Consider the following 20,639-nt stretch of genomic DNA (forward strand, 5'->3'; position numbering starts at 1 on the left):
TCACCAAAGACCAAAGAGGAAACAAACAACCACACTAGATAGGATGGTTTGACTTCAACAGAACAAAGCAAAAAAATAATAATTATTTAGAATTAGCAACAGCATTAAAGGCAGGTAAGGGACAAAGCATGATAATAGAGACACAATGAGAGGCTAAAATAGCAGAGAGGATTAGGTCAACTGCAACAACAAAATATGTAGTCAGATTTTTGATGTTTTAAGTCAAATTGTGCCAATCTGATGTAGGTGTTCAGTGATTAAAATTACATACTTTTTAATTTTTTTGTTGGAGGAGGATGAATTTTACCAAATTCATTAATGCAATAAAGGAAAATTGTTTATCTCTCTGCACTATTGTAATTAATTAATTAATTAATATATTTATTTCATGTGAATGAGTATTTGGGTTATATTCAGTAAAAAAAAGAAAAACAGTAAAATAAAATTTAGAAAATTTTATGAAATAGTCGACTGCTCTTCCAGACACTGTTAACATAGGGCTTCCTATTGGCATTGTACAGTTTTAACTGGCTTTTTGTTTTGACAAAGGTTTGTCAAAGCAGCCCTGAGCCCATGTGGTGATATCGCTTATAGATGAATGATAATTCTTGATTAAATATTTCAATACTTTTCTCATGTATTTGTTGGTAAACTGGCGATTCTCGGCCCATCTTTGCTCCTAAAAGACTAGTCCTTTCTTGGATGCTGCTTTTGTATCAAATCTTAATTACAAAACCTGTTGAAATATAGGTCAAAGTAAATTTAGTAATCACTACTTTCTTTTTTAAATTGTGCTTTCGTTTCTGTCCCAACTTTTTCTGATTTGGGGTTTTCTCTATTTTTTTTTTTTCACTACAAGGTGTCCACAAAACTTTTTAAGTACGTTTAGAGCTTGATGTCAAAACATATATTGAGATTGGTAATGATGTTCTAAAGCATTTGTAAGTAGCAAATGGGAACACATAAATATTGTCCATCTCAGAATGCTTTTCCTAAATTTAAAGAGATCCATCTTATGTTCAAATTATCTGAATGTCCTCAGATGCCTGATGATGATAAGAACAAGGATCTGAATATTATTGTATCATCTGTGTCCGAACCACTACTTCCTGCCAAAGCAGGGCAGAAATGAAACACATTTAGCCCAGTCCTGAAGGCATGTCATGTGCCCAGAAGTGGGGGAGGGGAAGCAAGGTTATGGTATTTAATTAAATATTATGAGGGCAGTAAATAATAAAGCGCACAGATACATCATTTATAACAAGCACTAATAGCCTCATAAAAACAATAAGAGTAAATATTGATTTAATGTTGATTCAAAGGGCATTTAGGTTACCCCTCTATTTTCAGATTTATTATGTATCATTTGTGTCTCCAGAATGTGTTTGTAAAGTTTCAGCTTAAAACACCCATCATATTTTTCATTTTACCTTTAAAAAGATTCTGTTTTATACATTTTTGCACTAGGTGGCGGTTTTGCTGTTCTGCACTGCAAGGCTAGTCCTCCCCCCTTAATCTCCTCCCTCGGCTGCGTCAGACAATAAACAGACATAAAGGAAGCTGATCTCATGTAGTGTTTGTGAGAAATACTACAGTAAGAACTTTTCTCATAATTATTTGATACATTTGCTGTAAGTTACAACGTCAATGTCGTTACAAAGTTCACGCACACACCGTGAGAAACCGTGAGGCCTCGAAAGGTGAATTGCATTATAGCGAGGGGCCATTTATTAAAAAAAAAAAAAAAAAAAAAGAAAAGAGAGTAGCATTTTTAGGAGGTAGACAAGAAAAGTATAGAGGATTATTTACAGTATGTAATGGCTTTTTGAAATTACCTACTACTATTAGCTACTAATAAATAATAGCTTTTCCTTCCATTCTGCATGTCTCTAGTTTAAAAGAAGGAACTCTCCACAAAAAAATGGCAATCTTGATAATGCCATTGTGATTTTTAAAGAGAAAATTTGAAAAATACAGCTGAAAGCAATGGATTTTGGAATCAAGTATGTTAGCATCAAAGTAACAAGCTAAGCATCAGAACATAATTGTCATTCATTTAGGGCTATTAGTATTAAGTAAATATTTAATGATGACACAGACTTTGCCAGTCTATACCAAGAAATGCCCATTCAAAATACGTAGCCCCATATACATTTCTGGTGATTGCGAATTATGTAGCCAGATGTACGTATGGCTGCATTTCGTCTTTAAAATGAACGCTATGGGGTGGTATGATTTTTTTACCTCCATATGGACGGCTTTTCCACACTTACTAGTTTGTTCTGTAGCTCACCATGTATGTTGGCAGACTTGAGACACAGACAGGAGTTGACCACGATGGCAGGGTTTGAGTCAGAGAAGAACGGTTCCAGAAAGCGGGTAAGACAAATTAGAAGCCAAAAAAATAAAATAAAATAAATAAGTAAATAACAGGGTGAAAATGAGGTAAAATCTAAAAACATGGTAAAAATCAGGCGAGGACTTTTCTTTTTCTGGATTGCTTTTTAAAACTGTTGATTGGGTTTAGGAAAGTAGGTGGGCGGGTCAATCTGTGCTTTTAAAAACACTATTGGTTGCGTTTAAGGAAGGAAGAAGGTGGGTCACAATCAGTCAGTCAGTTGACAGCGGCCTCTGATGGATTTATATGTGAACAGCAGGCGTGAATGGCACTTGCAAAATATATTTGAGATCTCAAAAAGCCTACACAGCGGCCTCTGGTGGATTTGTGAAAACAAAAACTGCAAAAAAATTAACTCCTGGAACGCATTTGGTGCTCTCCAGAAATATATAATGGTACATTTTCAGAAAGAGCCTGGGTTGACCAATACTTTTACCGTATTAATATTCAGTAAAAAGTATTTTATGGTCATTCAGTGCAACAGATATGTTTATAATGAAACAGCATACTTACTGTATTCAAACCTCTACATATAAAAAATCTAAATGTCTTGTATGAATTTAAGTGTCCACTTTTATTTTTTTCATGGTGTTAAATATAAGCATAAACGACATATATAGTCTTTAAAAAAAGTATGAAATTCATGTTTTTTTTTAATCTCAGAAACATTTTATTTATTTATCCTCATCACAGAGTAATTTCTAAATATTATAGTACATTTATTTATAAACCACATACTTGATGAGTCCTTATCAACATTACATCTCACACATAATATTACTTAACAGGAATTAAATCATCTGACATTGCTTCCTCCACGATTAAGAAATGATCCATGTACTGGAACTGAAGCAACAGTTTTTTTCTTCAGTCTAAGTGTTGGCCTTTGAACTCACATTTATGTGGTAACGATTTAGCTTGAGAGCAAGAATTGTCCTGTGTATTTTTGTGATGAGATTGAAAAACAAGATAGACAGAAACAGAGTCAGGCATTGAGAGTAAAAGACAAGATAATCGATCTCGATAGCAATGAAAGTGTGCTGTGCTTTTTCGTATCTGTGGGAAAGTTATCTTAACCAGCGATGAATCATCAACATCCCCATTGCTAATAACATCTTCACCTCAAAAACGTGATTCAGACTTTTCAAAGAACTGAAGAAAATAAATACACCAACGCATACTTTCACATCATAATGTGTAAATAAGTGTTGTGAATCTAGGCTGTATATACACTATTTACAGGTATCGAGAGAATAATAGGTGCGGTGATGACGGTTATTTCTTGTCGACGATCCTGCTAACTGAAAATGGAGGCATGGATTTCTTTATCCCGACTTTTCTGCGGACACACACAGATCAAAAGTCAAAACAAATCACATATAAAAACGGCACAATCTTATTCTGCTAAACTAAATACCACACAACAAAAACTTACTGTAAAATTTTATCCTTCACTGAAGGCTCTGTCAAGGAAAAGATGGAAGCACAATTATTTTCTTAATGTTTACCGACTTATCTACGAGCTCACATTAGCATCTACTGCTAGCATCTACTAGCATCAATTCATGTTTGCTTACTTTTACGCTTACAGCACTTTTTCTTGCAGCAGATTTGCACCACACAGATTAGCACGAACAATCCTAAGATCCCAAATGCAACGGCTATCCCAATGGATTTTGTTGTGGAGCTATCTGGAAAAAGGACATTACACAAACACCACTTTGAATTACACAATTACATTTATAGTAATAAAAAAAAACTGCACAAAAAAGTAACACTTGATTTAAAGGGGTGTTCAGAAGTTTGTCATGGAACCTTTATAATTATGACATGATGTCATGAATGTGAATGAGATTTTATGCTTACTTATGACAACTGTCATTGAGTGTCATTTGCTCAGTTATGTCATTTTAACTGCAAAGATAAACTTGACATAATAAATACATCCCAAATCTTCGTCATAAATATGTCATAAACATGATTGTCCTGAGGCACTATTATTGTGACAATTGTCTTAAACATCCCCTTTAAGTAAAGTGTTACCAATAATTACAGTACATAAATGCAAAGCACCATCAAATTAAATTGCATGCTGTAATACTATTACTCCCAATTCACACAGGGCATTGGTATCAGCGTCAACGCTTCCCGTTCACTTTGAATGGGTGACATCCTTTTGTTAACTTGTAGTTTTTCTCCTTCCAAACTCCCAATAAACTCTCTAAATTTTATGAACAGGCTCTTCTGGCATGGAAATTATGTTTCTCTCACAATTTCTCCCCTGCACAAAGTAAAGCTATGGAACAACGAAAGCATCTTAGTGAAGAATAAATAGATTTTTTATAAGAATTGGCATTAAAAAGATATTAATTATCTTTGTGATTTATTTGATCCACAAGGGAACTTCTATTCATATGGTGATTTTATGTTTAAATATCATTTCCCTGTTTTTCATAAAGAATTTTCTACTGTGATTAAAGCCATACCTAATGCCCTTGCTCATTTAATGAAACGCCACTTGTCATTTGAAGTAATTGTCAAAAAAGATCCAAAATCAAAAGTTGAAGACAAATGCATTTACGATCTAAAATTTAGTAATTAAAATAAAAGGAACATGTTTCAGTCAAAGAAAAGAATCACTCCAAGGGGAAAATTTATTTGGAATTCTCTAATAGATAAAATTTGTTGGAAAAAAAGCTAGGCCCTTACCTTTCAATATCTAAATACCTTATCTAAATTCGGTAATCCCAACTCAAATTGAGTCTTCTGTAACTCAAGCATCCAATCGATTTGAACTGAATTGTGGGTCCATCAGCGCTGCTTCAGTGGTGTTGCTTGCTGCAGAAGTAATTTCTTTTAAAGCGCTAATGGAAGCATCAGCCAATCAGATTACTTTAAGCAAATACCCCAGCTCAGACAGTAGCCGATTGCAGACTTGGTTTAATTTGCTGACACTGCTATGACGATTGCGTCAGCCCCAACTTCAGACCCGCCTTTCATCAAGCGTTGACGCTGAAGCCCCATTTGAATGGAGTTTTGGTGTTATGTCTTTGTGGGCAGCCCTCACTTTTTCACAGGAAGCCCTCACCAGCCCCACGCTTGTCTTGCATGGGAAGACCCCACTTTGAAGTTTTAAAACTTAAAATATTTGTGAAATGAGGATTTGCACATGTGCTGTCAAACAAACATTTTATTTTTATTTGCTGGTGTTTTCTTAAGTTGCAGCATGTTGAGTAGTGATGGGAAGTTCAGTGGTTTGAATCTCGTTCAGTAAGATGAACAAATCTTTTTTCAAGTTATTTTGTTTATTTCGTTCTACTTGCCAAAATATCATTAAAATATTGTAAGCTGCACCCAGACAAAATTAGCCATCTACAACTAGCCTAAATGTTGATAACACTACAAACAAGTCATAACTACAATGCTAAAAGAAAGACAAAACAATCAATTTCTCAAAGAATCATACATTCGGCTACTGTTATATGCAGATGCATAATATTTAATGATAAGCTAGAGCATTTATAGGTTATACTTTCAATTTAAAGTTTGCAATATGTTTGAAAAAGCCCATTTTAATCAATATTTAGCCTGAGTTATGTTGCGTTTACAAAGTTTTCATCAACAGGTGCCCATAGCACATGCTTTTTTAATAGTTTTATTTTCAAAGCAATAGACATGAACACCAAGTGTTTCAGCCAATGATGAACTTCCGGTGAAAGCTTTATGTGACTATTTTCAATTTCAAAAGGTTCATTTTACAACACCAATGTTGTAATGTAATTAAAATATTATCAGTTAAATAGACTTAAGTATCTATTTGGTTGTTAAGCATAAAAAGACACTAAAGACCTTTTAAATGTAGGCACTGTCATTAGCCACAGCCTAGCGCAGAAATTCCATCAAAAATACTAAGGTAAAACTATTTTACATATTTTAAAGACATGGTGTGATAAAATATAACTAAATGCAGTGCTTCTTGTTTGGTCTAAGACCCGCTTTATATCGAATTTCAATTAGACAGTAAAGATCACTTTTTTGTTTTTTTAAAGAAATCTTAAGCGAATTGATTTTTGAAATTAATTGTCTGTGCATATACGCCATTGTTCTGAAGCTTTTAAAATGCTTAATTTCTCCTATCAATAGTAACACCATGCAAAAGAGTGCTCTTGTCCAAATACTGACTGACAGAGACCTCTCTACTACGTCTATGGTCATGGATGCTTTGCTCTGAATTTGTTTATTCTTTAGTCTTACTTCATTTTGTTAGCAACACCCATTTTCAACAATTCAATCAGTTACCAAAGAATAAAATCATGCATTACGACTTTAAATGTGGCATACAATTAATTAATTGGAAAACATTAGACAGTGAAACTGACAATATTTCACAAGGGTCTGTTTAGCATGGCTAGTTTAATTTATGACCTCCGAATAGAAAATGCAATCCAGGGGCCTATGTGACAAGAACGCAGGCTGTTACCTAGAGTGCAAAATTAACAAGGGGGCATTCACACAGCTGGACTTAAATATTTGTTTATTTTTATTTATTAATTTATATAAAAAAGAAAGACTCTTTGTGACTTTGTGTGCCTCCTCAGCATTATTTTGAGTATATTATTTTTGCAAATTAACATCCTTCACTCTAAGAAATGCTGGGTTATTTAAACCCAAATTGTATAAAATATAAACTCACCCAAGCATTGGGATAAATTTGGTCATATTAATTAAGTTTCAAAAAACTTAACTCAGCAGTTGGTTTAGTCCGTATTACACCCATAATTCGGTTTTAATAACCCAGTATTTTTAGAGTGATTTAGTAGTTTAGACAGGTCTGCCAACTTCCATGCATTCCGTTTGAATGTTAGGCCAAAGTTTTGGTTTTTAAATGTCTTTGTTTTGTAGATATTTCCAAAATGGATTAATTTGCAGGCCTTTTGAGGCCTTAATTCTTTCTATGCTTCTGAATCATTTTAAATGATTAAAAATAACACTGTTTACCATGAGGTTTAAATGTGTCATTAAGACGTATTAGAGCTATGTTCAAATACTGCTATTCATTACTGCCAGCTTCTACTTTGTTGGCTTTTTAATAGTTTTTTCAACAGTTAAAGGTAAAAATTCTGATTTCGATATACACAAACTTATCTTCTGACTAAAACACATTATTATTCAACAGTGATGCTAGTCCTGAATGTTTACTGCAACTATATTAGCTTAGCATAACATGTTGCTGTGTTCAACGCAAAATATGCACTGACACGTCACCGACACAGACATAAATTGTTATCAGTTAAAATACATTTAAATCCAGTCATTCAGCAGCTATTTTTCATGACCAACTTCAAAAGACATTTGCAATGACTACATAGCTCTTTGAAGTGCTTTAAACCAATCAAAAGTATATTTTGAGAACATAGCCACACTGTGCCAAATTAAGCTCCTTACCCATGATGCCTTTTCCTTTCGTATGATGTGTTCAGAAGAGTTTGTAAACTTAAATCCAGATGATTGTTCTTTTTCTCTCTTTTTTCTGAAACAGTGCTAACTTTCTGTGTCGCTAAGTTGCCTGGAGTACATATGTAGACTGTGAAAAGCCATATATTTAAAAACTGGTCTGTCTTCATTCTCTTTTTTTTTGGCACCACCTGGCCTTCCCTTTTACAAAGGTGCTTCATTTTTACCTGACTGCAAATGTGCATTCTCATTGCTTATCTTATTGACTGTACCTGTTGTTTTAGCCTTGATGACACATTTTTTTTTTTTATCTTTTACAGTCAATGTTTTGTGAATTGTTTCCTTTTTCATTGGGACACTGTTCAGTCACAGTGTTGTGAGATGTTTCTTTTTTCACTTGGAGACTGTTCTCAGCTGAAATAACTTTCTGTTCTTGTAAATGTGAATTGTGTTACAGAATGTCTTCGCCTCATCTTCTTACATACACCTACATTTGTCGCCTAACTTAAGGTCACCTGTCTTGTTATGAATCATGGAATGACTGTTGTGTGGTGTCTCACACATTACAAGTGCACGCTGTGGTGTTAGAGCGGTTTGTAGGAATATGCATGTGGTGCGAACTGCCCTCTGCTGTTGAGTAGAAGAAATGCAGTAGGCTACAATTCTGCCTCAGAATGCAATAAACTAACCAATAATTCAACAATGCATTGTATGAGATACAAGTGAAATCCTCCAACCAGTTCATTTTCCTTTGGCTTAGTCCCTTTAATTATCAGGGGTTGCCACAGCGGAATGAACTGCCAACTTATCCAGTACATGTTTTACACAGCGGATGCCCTTCCTGCTTTAACCAAGTACTTGGAAACATTCATACACACTCATTTACACACGTACACTACGGGCAATTTTGTTTATTCAGTTCACCTATATGGCATGTCTTTGGATGCTATGCGAACACAGGGAGAACATTCCACCTCTACACAGAAATGCCAACTGATCTAGCCGGGGCTCAAACCAGCGTCCTTCTTGCTGTGAGGTGATCGTGCTACCCACTGCACCACTGTGTTGCCCACATCCCCCCACTAACACTGGAAAAAATCCTACAGTAGTTTATATAAATACTACAGTAATAAAAGTGTTCTCTTGAGATTGATTGTGTGTGTTTTCCTGTAGGGAAACGTTCGAGGTTACAGAAGTAACCCTTCGTTCCCCGAGAAGGGAAACAGAAGTGCTATAAGTGGATTTGATCTTTGTGAAAATCCACTTATGGGAGGTTTTGGATCAGAAGCCGCTTGTCTGAAGAGTATTGAACAGGCCAATGAATGAATGAATTTGCAGCGTAAGCTTACGCAGGTGAACTGCATTTTTAATTATCCCAGCATATAAGCACACCTGGAGCGAGCAAACGCTCGTAACCTCGAACGTTCCCCTTCGGTTGGGGAACTCCAGTGCTATAAGTGGATTTGATCTTTGTGAAAATCCACGTATGGGAGAACTATGGAAAGCGCCATAATGACTGCACCTTACCAACGCCCCCGATGAGGGGATAGTCAAGCAAGCGTGACGCACCCACATCATGGGAGGCGCGGTCCTCCAACGTGTCCCTGGCCCTAATTTATCCTACTTCAACAGAAGTCTTACGAATTTAGATATTTTTTTTGGTAAGTCGTGAGCATCTAGATAATTCTAGGAAAATACAACAGTACGTTGGGAAGCGTGCAATCCCGATAGGAAGGACGCTGCGGAGGCCATCCGTTACCCAAGGGGGGATAGATGGTATAATTTACATATGGACTAGCCCTAAAAAAGGGGGAGTACGCATAGCAAAAAGTGGTTAGCGGAGAGGGAAGACACGGGTCCACCCAGGGGGGGGACTTAACTGTGGCGGAATAAGCATATGGAATCGCCTAGTGGGAATCACGCATAGCAGGCACCTATACCCAAAACGCGGGCTGACCAGCGGGCAGACCTACAACGTAGTGGGCCAGCAAGGGACTCCTCCGCTGAGTCATTGCTGGGGGCCACGGAGGAATCTGCAGGGCTCACCTGACGGGGAACTTTACTGACAGATAAAAAGGCTCACGTATCTCAGTGTTAGGGAAAATGGCGCAGCAAGCGTGTCTCAACACCCTACCGAGTTGTTTCCTCAATCACCAAAGGGTTACCAAATACCCTTGAGGAAACCGGCTCCACTCGCAGATTGTAAAACCTTGCAAATGTGTTGGGTGTCGCCCAGCCCACAGCTCTACAGATGTCTGTTAGAGAGGCGCCAAGTGCACGCGCCCAAGAGGATGCAACACTTCGAGTGGAGTGTGCACGCACTCCTGAGGGACACGGCTGATCTCGACTCAAATAAGCGAGTGAAATGGCATCCACAATCCAGTGGGATAATCTTTGTTTCGATACGGCACTTCCCTGCTGCCAACCGCCATAACAGACAAAGAGCTGCTCAGATGATCTAAAATTCTGAGTACGGTCCACATAAATGCGCAGAGCGCGAACTGGACAAAGTAAAGAAAGGGCTGGGTCTGCCTCCTCCGGGGGCAGCGCTTGCAGGTTCACTACCTGATCTCTGAAGGGGGTGGTAGGAACCTTGGGCACATAACCCGGGCAGGGTCTCAGGATGACGTGAGAGTAATCCGGCCCGAATTCCAGGCACGAGTCACTGACCGAATATGCCTCTAGGTCCCTGACCCTCTTGATGGAGGCCAACGCGATCAGCAGAGGGACAGAAATCTTAGAGATACTGAATCAAGTGGCTCAAAGGGATCTGCTCGCAAACTTGTGAGAACGAGGGCGAGATCCCAAGAGGGCATGAGAGGGGGGCGAGATGGATTAATTCGCCTAGCACCCCTTAGGAACCGGATGATGAGGTTAGGCTTTCCCACGGTTCCGCCAGCTACTGCGTTATGATAAGTGGAGATGACGGCCATGTAAACCTTGAGAGTGGAGGGCGACAGCCTGCTGTCCTACTTCTCTTGAAGGAAAGAGAGCACAACACTGATCTGGCATTTTCGGGGGTCTTCTCTGCGAGAGACGCACCATTCAGTGAATAGACTCCACTTCAGGGCGTAGGCGCGGCTCGTGGCGGGGGCTCTAGCCTGAGTGATGGTATTAACCACCACAGTCGGTAGGTTACCTAAGTTTTCCTCCACGTGTGGTCCTTAGACGGACCACACGTGGAGGTTCCAAAGATCGGGGCGAGGGTGCCAGATGGTGCCCTGTCCCTGAGAGAGTAGGTCCTCTCTCAAAGGGATCCGCCAGGGGAGGGCCGTCACGAGGAGTGAGAGCTCTGATATCCAGGTCCGGTTGGGCCAAAGGGGCGCAACTAGCAGAACCTGTTTCTCGTCCTCCCTTACCTTGCACAGTAACTGCGCGAGCAGGCTCACTGGGGGAAACGGATACTTGCGTATGCCCCGAGGCTAGCTGTGGGCCAGTGCATCCATGCCGAAAGAGCCCTCGGTCAGGGAAAAAAACAACTGGCAATGAGCGTTCTCAGGGGAAGCAAACAGATCGATCTGGGCCTCCCCGAACCGCGCCCATATCAGCTGAACAGTCTCGGGGTGGAGTCTCCATTCTCCAGGGCGTAACAGCTGTCGTGACAGCGCATCGACTGCACGATTGAGCTGGCCTGGAACGTGAATGGCGCACAGCGATTTCAGCCACGGGTGAATCCATAGGAGCATACGGCGGACGAGCTGAGACATGCGGCGAGAGCGCATACCCCCCATGCGGTTGATATATGCCGCCGCCGCCGCCGTACCGTCCGTCCTGACCAGCACGTGTTGCCGCTCCAGCACCGGTAAAAAGCAGAACACTGACAACAGCTCTAGGCGATTGATATGCCCATTGTTACGGCTCAGTATCTGTGCCTGTGTTTGTTTGTATTTTTTTTTTCTCTCTCCCTCCTTCTCTACCTATCATTTTCTTTAGGTCCGCCCAGCTCATCTGCCTATTGGCCAAGCAAGATGCCAGTCATCATTACTATTTGCAATGACATCATCATTGACCAATCACAAGCAGACTTCCCCACTTTAAAAGGAAGCCGGTGCCGTTGAAAGCTAGCTTGCTTTTTGCATGCTCACTGTTGTGTGTTTGCTATGTTGGTTGACTGTGTGTTTTTGCTGGATAGCTGGATTATGTGATAGTTTCTTGTGCTATGTGTGTTATAATCATTTGTGCTGAAATCAATCTTTAAAAGAGTTCTAATTGTGTTTTCCCTCTGATTACCAGATATACGACATCCATGGGATTCGAGGAACAGAATAGATGTCACGTGACCTACATGTTGCTACACGTAGGAGATACCAATGTATTATACACACTAGTTTAGAAGTGTGCGCCACTAATTGTAAGTTTTGTTTACGTTTGTGTTTAGAAGTGTAGTTTAGATAGGGCGTGAAAACGCTGAAGACTTTTCTTTCTCTTTCTTTTATTAGATAGTATAGTGATTGTGGTTTCTAGTTAGAGCTGTGTTTTGTTATATTATTTTCTTTTCTTTGGCGCCACTTTTGTTCCTCCTCCCCTTTATTACAACCATTTATTTATTCTTGTTTTCTTTATTTTGTATGTACTTTGTTTATCAGTTATCCACTTTGTAAAATAAACACTTATTTTGGCATAATTTGGTTGTTTGTCTGGTCCATTGCCGCCACCATTCATAAAGAGTCATAAGTTTTAAATGTTGCTTTAACCCTAGTGTTTCCATCTTAATTGACCGTAACACCCATGCAACTGTTCACCTTTCCACAGGCCAGCAGCTGCATGCCCGCGACACATGGCCCCCCAACCCGTGTTTGAAGCATCTGTTGAAACAACAAAATGGCTGGACGCCTGTCCTAGAGGCACACCAGCCTGTAGGAACGAGGGGTTGTTCCAAGGGCTGAGGGCGCGGCGACACAGCGCAGTAACAGAGACCTGGTGTGTGCCCGCGTGCCATGCGCGTCTTGGGACCCGTTTGTGAAGCCAGTGCTGAAGTGGTCTCATATGGAGCAATCCAAGCGGCGTGACGGCGGCTGCGGATACCATATGTCCCTGGAGCCTCTGAAAGAACTTCAGTGTGACCACTACTTTGCTGTCGAGCTCTCTCATACAGTTCAGCAACAGGCGAGCGCGTTCCTCGGAGAGGTGCGCTACCATGGTGATCTTCCTGGGTACGATGAAGTATAGGCTGTAAAAACCACTCTCCATCTCGGCTGGAGGAACTGGCTCGCCAAGAGGGCAGCAATCTCCTCTCACAAGACAGGGGCGGACAGGGGGTTGACCCTGGTGAAATACACGCCCGTGAACTTGGGGGGCCGTTTCGCGAACTGAATCGCGTAACCGAGTCTGACTGTGCGTATGAGCTACCGCGCCCTTAAGCAGCTGGCCCGCACTAACCAGGCAGGCAGAGCCCTCGCTAATGGAGTCATTGCTACAATCGCTGACGTACCAGCGGTGGGGCAGCGCGGAGTGAGTGTGCTGATCCGGGAAGCACGAGGGTCCCGCGGAAGAGCTGGAGGAGAGCGATTCGCTCTGGCTCCGCACCCTGACTCCGGAGAGGGGGCTGGAGGGCTGAGGGAAGGGAGACCGTCCCCCCAGCGCTCGTGAGCCACTGGCAAAGCACGTAGAATCTGCGAGCCGGAAGGCAGCGCGTCCCGGACTGGCAGAGTTCGTGCTGTCACATCCGGAGAAGGGGAAAAGTGCCCTTTCATTGATGTTTTGGTGGCACTGAAAAGTATCGTTGTAATCGGGGCCCCGCCCTCCAGCGGGGAAAGAGCAAGTTTCCTCTTCTCCGGATGGCCTGTCTCAGGGATGCTTCGCGTTCTTTTCACCGGACTTAACGGCGCCCTGGGCAGGGGGGGGCTGCCTGCTTTCGAGGTGTTCGCCGTGGCCGCATCTCCGCTCCTCGGCGAGGAGCAGCAGAGGTGGATGGCTTACGGCCGCACCGATATATGACATTGCACATCGCATCCGACTGCTCTTTCACCGCCTTAAATTCAGGAGAGCAGGAGAGGCGTAGAGGCGCCACGCGGACAAAGATTGACCGCGATAGCGCGCTCCACTGACGGGATCGCCTCATACCCCCTGGCAGCTCCACCGTCGAGGGCGGTGAGGGCGCAGGGACACGCAGCACTGGCAGAGAAAGGTGCCCTCCAAGACTGCGTGAGCCTACTCTGCACTTCCAGAAAAAAGAAGAGGACGAGAGGCTTCGAAGGCTTCGCCTTCTGGTCCTCTACGTAGCACCCATCTAGTCGGTCCGGCCGCGGAGCTGGGGGATGAACTAGCTCCAACCCCACAGCCGAAGCAGCCCGGGAAAGCACGGCTAACATGTCCGCTTCAGGATCCGATTTGACGGCGCTCACCTGCCCGGAGGGGGCGAGCGGGTCCGGATCTTCGTCGGACAGTGAAAGCCCACCCTCCGATGCCGTGGAGGACATCTGATCTCCGGTGTCAGCGAGCGTGAGAGCTACCATCTGGTTAAATGGATCACTCCCACTGCCCGAAGCTTGGATGGAGCGCTGTGAGGAGCGAGAGGTCCGCGAGCCCTTGGGTGGCGGATTATCTCCCGCTGGAACCCTCAGATCTGCCCGAGCGCCCGCTGCTTTTTTAGAACAGGAGGCAACTGGGGTGGCTCGCTCTCTTACGAAAGTTAGCCGCAATCTTAGCTGTGCAACGGTCATGGCATCGCAATGACAACATGAATCGCCCGCGAGCACCGCATTAACATGCTGGACCCCCAAACATACAACGCAGTGATCGTGTCCATCATCCGGAGCCAGGAAACCCACGCATCCAGAAACACACAGTCGGAGCGCCATCCTGAAAAGGACGTGCTGCACAACTGTGTTGCTCTTTTAGGAAAGCTTAGCAACAATACGCACCTCTCTGGAGGACCGGACCCAAAGAACCGCAGGCAAGGGAGAAACACAGTTCAACCGTCTGCCGCCGCGAAAACCCACTCTGGACCGGGAGACACTCGTTCGCTCTGAAGCGTTTGCACGCTCCAGGTGTGCTTATATGCTGGGATAATTGGCAATGCAGCACACCTGCGCAAGCTTACGCTGCCAATTCATTCATTCATTGGCCCGTTCAGTACTCTTTAGACAAGCGGCTTCTGATCCGAAACCTCCCATACGTGGATTTTCACAAAGATCAAATCCATTTATAGCACTGGATTTCCCCAAACGAAGGGGAACCATCTTTTTGTTGTTGTTGTTATTTACCATCTTTAGGTTTCCCTTAAAAATACTTACTTGATACATATAATTTCTTGAATTGAGTTTAGGGTGATGTCCCTTTTGATCACTGCCGCCAAAAAAGGATTATGTAGTAAGAAAGAAGAAGTGGGGATATAGCTAGAGGAAACATATGCTAATAGACTATATGGAAAGTAAGAAGTTGATGCAAACTATGCAAGACACATAGAAAAATATGTGTAACATTGTTAACATATGTGTAAAACTGGAGGAACTTATGCAACAATGGTTTTAAAATAGTTTTTTCTATCTTTTGTCCTTTTTTTTTGCCTTTTCTTTTTTGCCTTTATAGTTGTTGCTTTTTGGTCAAAATATAAATACAATTAAAAAAAAAAAAAAAAAACATTAAAACCAAATACACACCCATGTACTCTCGTTTACACCCATACACTACAGACATTTTAACTTACTCAGTTTAAAATGTTCGTAGGCCTACGGCCTTGTGCCAAGGTACGCCTCCCACCAGTGCTGATATACAACCATATCGCACTGCTACTCCTGTGATATTACTCATTTATATATGTATATATTTATATAACAGTTCTGTCTGGTTCTCGAATCTGATTGGCTGATGGCCATGAAATATTTAAGTAATAGAGTGGAGGAACTATGACGTCACTTTGTAGGCTAATCGGCTGCTGGCATAATACTGGTTCCCTCGTGAAAATCCCTATAGGATTTTCCCATAGGCTTTTCGAAGATTGCTAATAATAAGCTCTGTTTTCAAACACTGTTCAATACACTTACACGTTTTGTCCAGCCAGATAATCCTCACACGAAAATACAACTTTGAGCACTTTTGGATCTTTTGGATTGAAAAGCTAACATTAGGCTATAAACAGACAACAGTGCTCTCAGGGCCCTCGTCTGTGATGCCAGCCCCTCCCGGCTACGGTAAATTTTTCAAGCTTATTTTTAAAAATAATGTCAATGACAAAGAGTTAATTTCTTAAGTCATTATATTATAATGCAAGCTATATATTATAAACAAATAAATACTCAAAAACACATAGACCTGTGTGTCTTTTAGATCGCTTTATTGCTTTGACGTTGTTCTAAAAGTTTTAAAACCGCGTGTATAAATCTGCCTACATAGTATTATCATGAGACATATTTATATAAGTGTATCGCTCGCGTGCACAAAGGCCAGCTTACCTTAACAGACGACAGAAATGAGGCGTGAGGAGGAACAAGTCTATCAAATGCCTGCAGGTTCCATCATGGACACAGAGCAACATTCAATCATTCTTTTTTGTCACTAAGTACAGTGAAATCAGCGAAAACAGTTTTTATTTCTTCCGGAAAACTATAATTTCACCCACCCCCCTCTTTGGTACAATCTGCAAACACCCCCGGGTTGTCAATTTTGGTACAGTCTGATCGCAGTGGTCTCCCAAAATCTGCTTCATCCTATCCCGGTGTTACGGTTTAACTGGTGACCGTGTTAACTGGTGTCCCTTTCCAGATGTAAGCTATTCACGTTTGCAGATTGGCAGATTCGTCACTTTTTCACAGCAGCAAACATGTCCATACCAAATAAAGATTCTTATTACTTGGTGTCAGTGTCATTGTGTGCATTATTGATTTTAATATCTGTGTAGCAGAACAGTATATAACCAAAGTAAATTAAAAAAATAATTAGAATTTACATGTCTTTAACAGGATTCGAACCCGTGTAGTGAAAAGGTTTAGCACACGAATCAATCAACTTATCCAACTGAGCTACTCAGAACTTCAAACGAAGCGGTCTGTTTTAATATGTTTGTCAATTAAAACATGCCTTGCTGTGGTTGTGGACCCGTGTTAACATGTTTCCATCGATGTTAACATGTTTACATGTTGTTTAGTTACATGTACTCGCGTTAACGTGTTTCTACAAACTCTCCCGCTGATAGAATAGCTCTCTGTGACTAAACGATGCTTCATCAGTTGCTCAAACCATGTTTTTTCTTAGTTCTAGACTCATGTCTACCTGTGCCTTTGGAGTCGTGTTAACTCGTGACCCATGCTCATACATGTAACGTAAATAAAGATTTTATCCAAAAAATGATTACAATGACGATATTATTATGCAACATATTATGTCTAATATATATAATATATATTTCATATATAATATTATGCAACAGAATATTAGAATATTATGCAATCAGAATATAATAGTCCCATTGACTCGTGTTAGTCTGTGTCCACAAAGTTAAACGAGCTGATATTTTCTCAGAATAGCTCTAAATGACTACGATGTTCCACTAAATACGCATACGTTATAAATCGCAGTCCCCTCCCATCCCCCCCCCCCCCTTATTTTATTTTAAAGAGAATTTAAAAAATCAGGCTACATAAACAAAACTCGTATGTGGATTCGAACTTACTAACAAAAGAGACGCATGAAAGGAACATACGTTCTAACTAATTGAGCTATCAAGCACTAATGTAGACTTAGCAGCTTTTAGTAATTTTATCGTATGTAGCCAAATCATGTTCATAAGTACCTTGATACAGATGTGACCAAGATCATACATTGAAATGTTGCGATTTTCAATTAATATTCTGTTGCATAATATATGAAATATATATTATATATATTAGACATAATATGTTGCATAATAATATCGTCATTGTAATCATTTTTTGGATAAAATCTTTATTTACGTTACATGTATGAGCATGGGTCACGAGTTAACACGACTCCAAAGGCACAGGTAGACATGAGTCTAGAACTAAGAAAAAACATGGTTTGAGCAACTGATGAAGCATCGTTTAGTCACAGAGAGCTATTCTATCAGCGGGAGAGTTTGTAGAAACACGTTAACGCGAGTACATGTAACTAAACAACATGTAAACATGTTAACATCGATGGAAACATGTTAACACGGGTCCACAACCACAGCAAGGCATGTTTTAATTGACAAACATATTAAAACAGACCGCTTCGTTTGAAGTTCTGAGTAGCTCAGTTGGATAAGTTGATTGATTCGTGTGCTAAACCTTTTCACTACACGGGTTCGAATCCTGTTAAAGACATGTAAATTCTAATTATTTTTTTAATTTACTTTGGTTATATACTGTTCTGCTACACAGATATTAAAATCAATAATGCACACAATGACACTGACACCAAGTAATAAGAATCTTTATTTGGTATGGACATGTTTGCTGCTGTGAAAAAGTGACGAATCTGCCAATCTGCAAACGTGAATAGCTTACATCTGGAAAGGGACACCAGTTAACACGGTCACCAGTTAAACCGTAACACCGGTTCTCAACAGTGTTTTTACCCCTGAACACAGATTTTCAAAGACATATTGGCAGGTTAGATGATCTCTCACTTTTGTTTGTTATTGTGCTGTATTTATACCAAGTTGCTCGCATATCAGGAATGTGTGTTGTGTTAGCAGATTGAAATAAGCAAAGTCTGCACGTGTTTAGTTTTTTCTTTACCGTAAAACACAACAGCAGTCTGATATTGATTGCGTTTGCTTTTTTCGGGGTTAAATATTGTGATATCCCAACAGAGAAATACTATAGACTGCAACACTGTAAGAAGATATCTCTGTAGATCAGGGCTATTCAATTAGTTTGTCATGGGGGCCGGTTCATGAAAAGCGTCCCAAACGAAGGGCTGGAGAGATATGACTTGCTATATGAGTGATGACATAACAGCAAATAAGAGCCCATATGCTGTATATTTTTGCTTCTTAAGACACCCATGTTGGCCTTTTCTACATTAAAATGTTATTATGTTGTATTTTGAAACTACATATTACTGCATTGTACAATAGACTTTTTTTACAAACAGTCAAATGTTGTATTTCAGAGCATAACAAAAGCAGTGCACTGCTGAAGTAGGCTTCTTCTACATTCAGACACATTCATATGTTTGAACTGCATAACAATTAGGGATGCAACAATTATAGATTTTGGTTGTATGATTATATAGTCTGAAGAATAATCATGGTTATACTGTTATCACGTCTAATTCAAATTCAAGCTTTATATTATGTAAGTAGCTATTTAGATTAACTGTTGTTGCCATCTGCATTCATGCATATATAATCATTTTAATAATAATTTGTCTAACATATCTTTTGTTTACATTGCACTGAAAGGCACACACAACTCTCACCATAATATGTTATCTACTGCGTGCGCCCAGAAAGCCGCAAGTGTGTTGCTCCGCTGGCGCCAGCATATTGTCATCTATTCTTTAGATTTATTAGAAATAACAAATTTGCAAGCGGAAAAGACGTGATATGGGAACGGCCGCTGCTATAGTTAATCCTGTGTGCGTGCGTATTAGCCTCGGTGTACTTCAAACTTAAAACTAGCACACAGGCAACTTGGAATTTTACAGCGGTTTCGTTTCGTTCCGTGCAACAGAAATGCTGCTTAGAGAAGACTTTACGATTAATAAACTGTGACGAATTAAAGCGCAGTTAATAGTGAAAGTGGCTAATCGTTACACTCCTATTAATGATATCAGTGCATTGTACAAATAGCTTTTTCTACAAACATGTTTTCGGCTGCCCGCACCACTCGCTTATGATCAGTGGCGCAAAAAAGGGGGTATGCAGTGTATGCGGCCCATAGGGGCGCCACACATGGGTGGCGCCATTGTACCAAAACTATTTTTGAAATTATGCATATTATTATACATATTAAACTAAATAAATACATATTTTTGGTTAAAAATGTTTATCCTGCATTTTACATGAATATACAGTTGTATTTTATTGAATACAAAATTATACCACCCCTCCCTCTTCATTGACCATTTGATAGATCCGTTGATCGGTTACAGTCACATGTTCAAAATGGAGAGAAGAGTAAAGACAAGTGGAGTGCAAAATAGAAAACAAAAAGAGAACAAACCATGCCTTAAAATGAAAACTGCCATGACAAATTGGATAATAAGGAATTGGTAAGCTTAACCCACACTATTATTACCACACTTTTAATCAACTTCTAATGTTTTTGGGAGGGACAGGCTGCCAAATCATTAATTATTCATTATCGCCACTCAGTCACTGCATGCATGGGCTTTTACTTAACAGAAATGCAATGACAATTAGTTTTGTTCATGCTAATTTAAGATATTATTAGTTGTATTTAAAACAAAACATGTTTACATATTATTAAGCGTATTTGTCTGTTTACACACAAGAATCTCAAAGTATCCACTTTCATTCATCTTCAAATCGCGGGTATAGAAGCCGTCTTTATCACTATGGAGCGCGTCCATCACTTAGCACAGTTGATTCAGAGGCTGCATAAGGGCGGCAATAGATGCATAAAGCTTTACTGGAAAAGACATGAATGCGGCCGTTTTTACATCAATTTCATTGTGCTGTCAATCCAAAATAATGCGAAAGCTTAATTCTCTTAAACAGTTCTTGCAATTATATCACATGAGATCGGCTCTGTATGCTCTGTTTAACAGTTTTCTGTTAAAAAACTGTTAACTGTTTGCTGGTGAAATGCTAATTTTTTCCACTTAGACTTACTTTGCGTCCTGTAAATAGCGAATGCGCTCTTGGCACGACACAGCT

General features: G+C 40.3%; 1 long non-coding RNA gene across 1 annotated transcript; it reads right to left on the minus strand.

Annotated features, from left to right (window-relative positions):
* Nucleotides 1-3,044: 3,044 nt before the first annotated feature.
* si:ch211-150g5.4 lies at nucleotides 3,045-8,021 on the minus strand. Its single transcript, NR_170082.1, is given in 4 exon segments — nucleotides 3,045-3,737; nucleotides 3,834-3,861; nucleotides 3,976-4,089; nucleotides 7,844-8,021. It is a non-coding gene; the product is annotated as a si:ch211-150g5.4 (long non-coding RNA).
* Nucleotides 8,022-20,639: the final 12,618 nt, after the last annotated feature.

The sequence above is a fragment of the Danio rerio genome, chromosome 15 (assembly GCF_049306965.1).
Source record: "Danio rerio strain Tuebingen ecotype United States chromosome 15, GRCz12tu, whole genome shotgun sequence".
NCBI classification, from domain to species: Eukaryota; Metazoa; Chordata; class Actinopteri; order Cypriniformes; family Danionidae; genus Danio; species Danio rerio.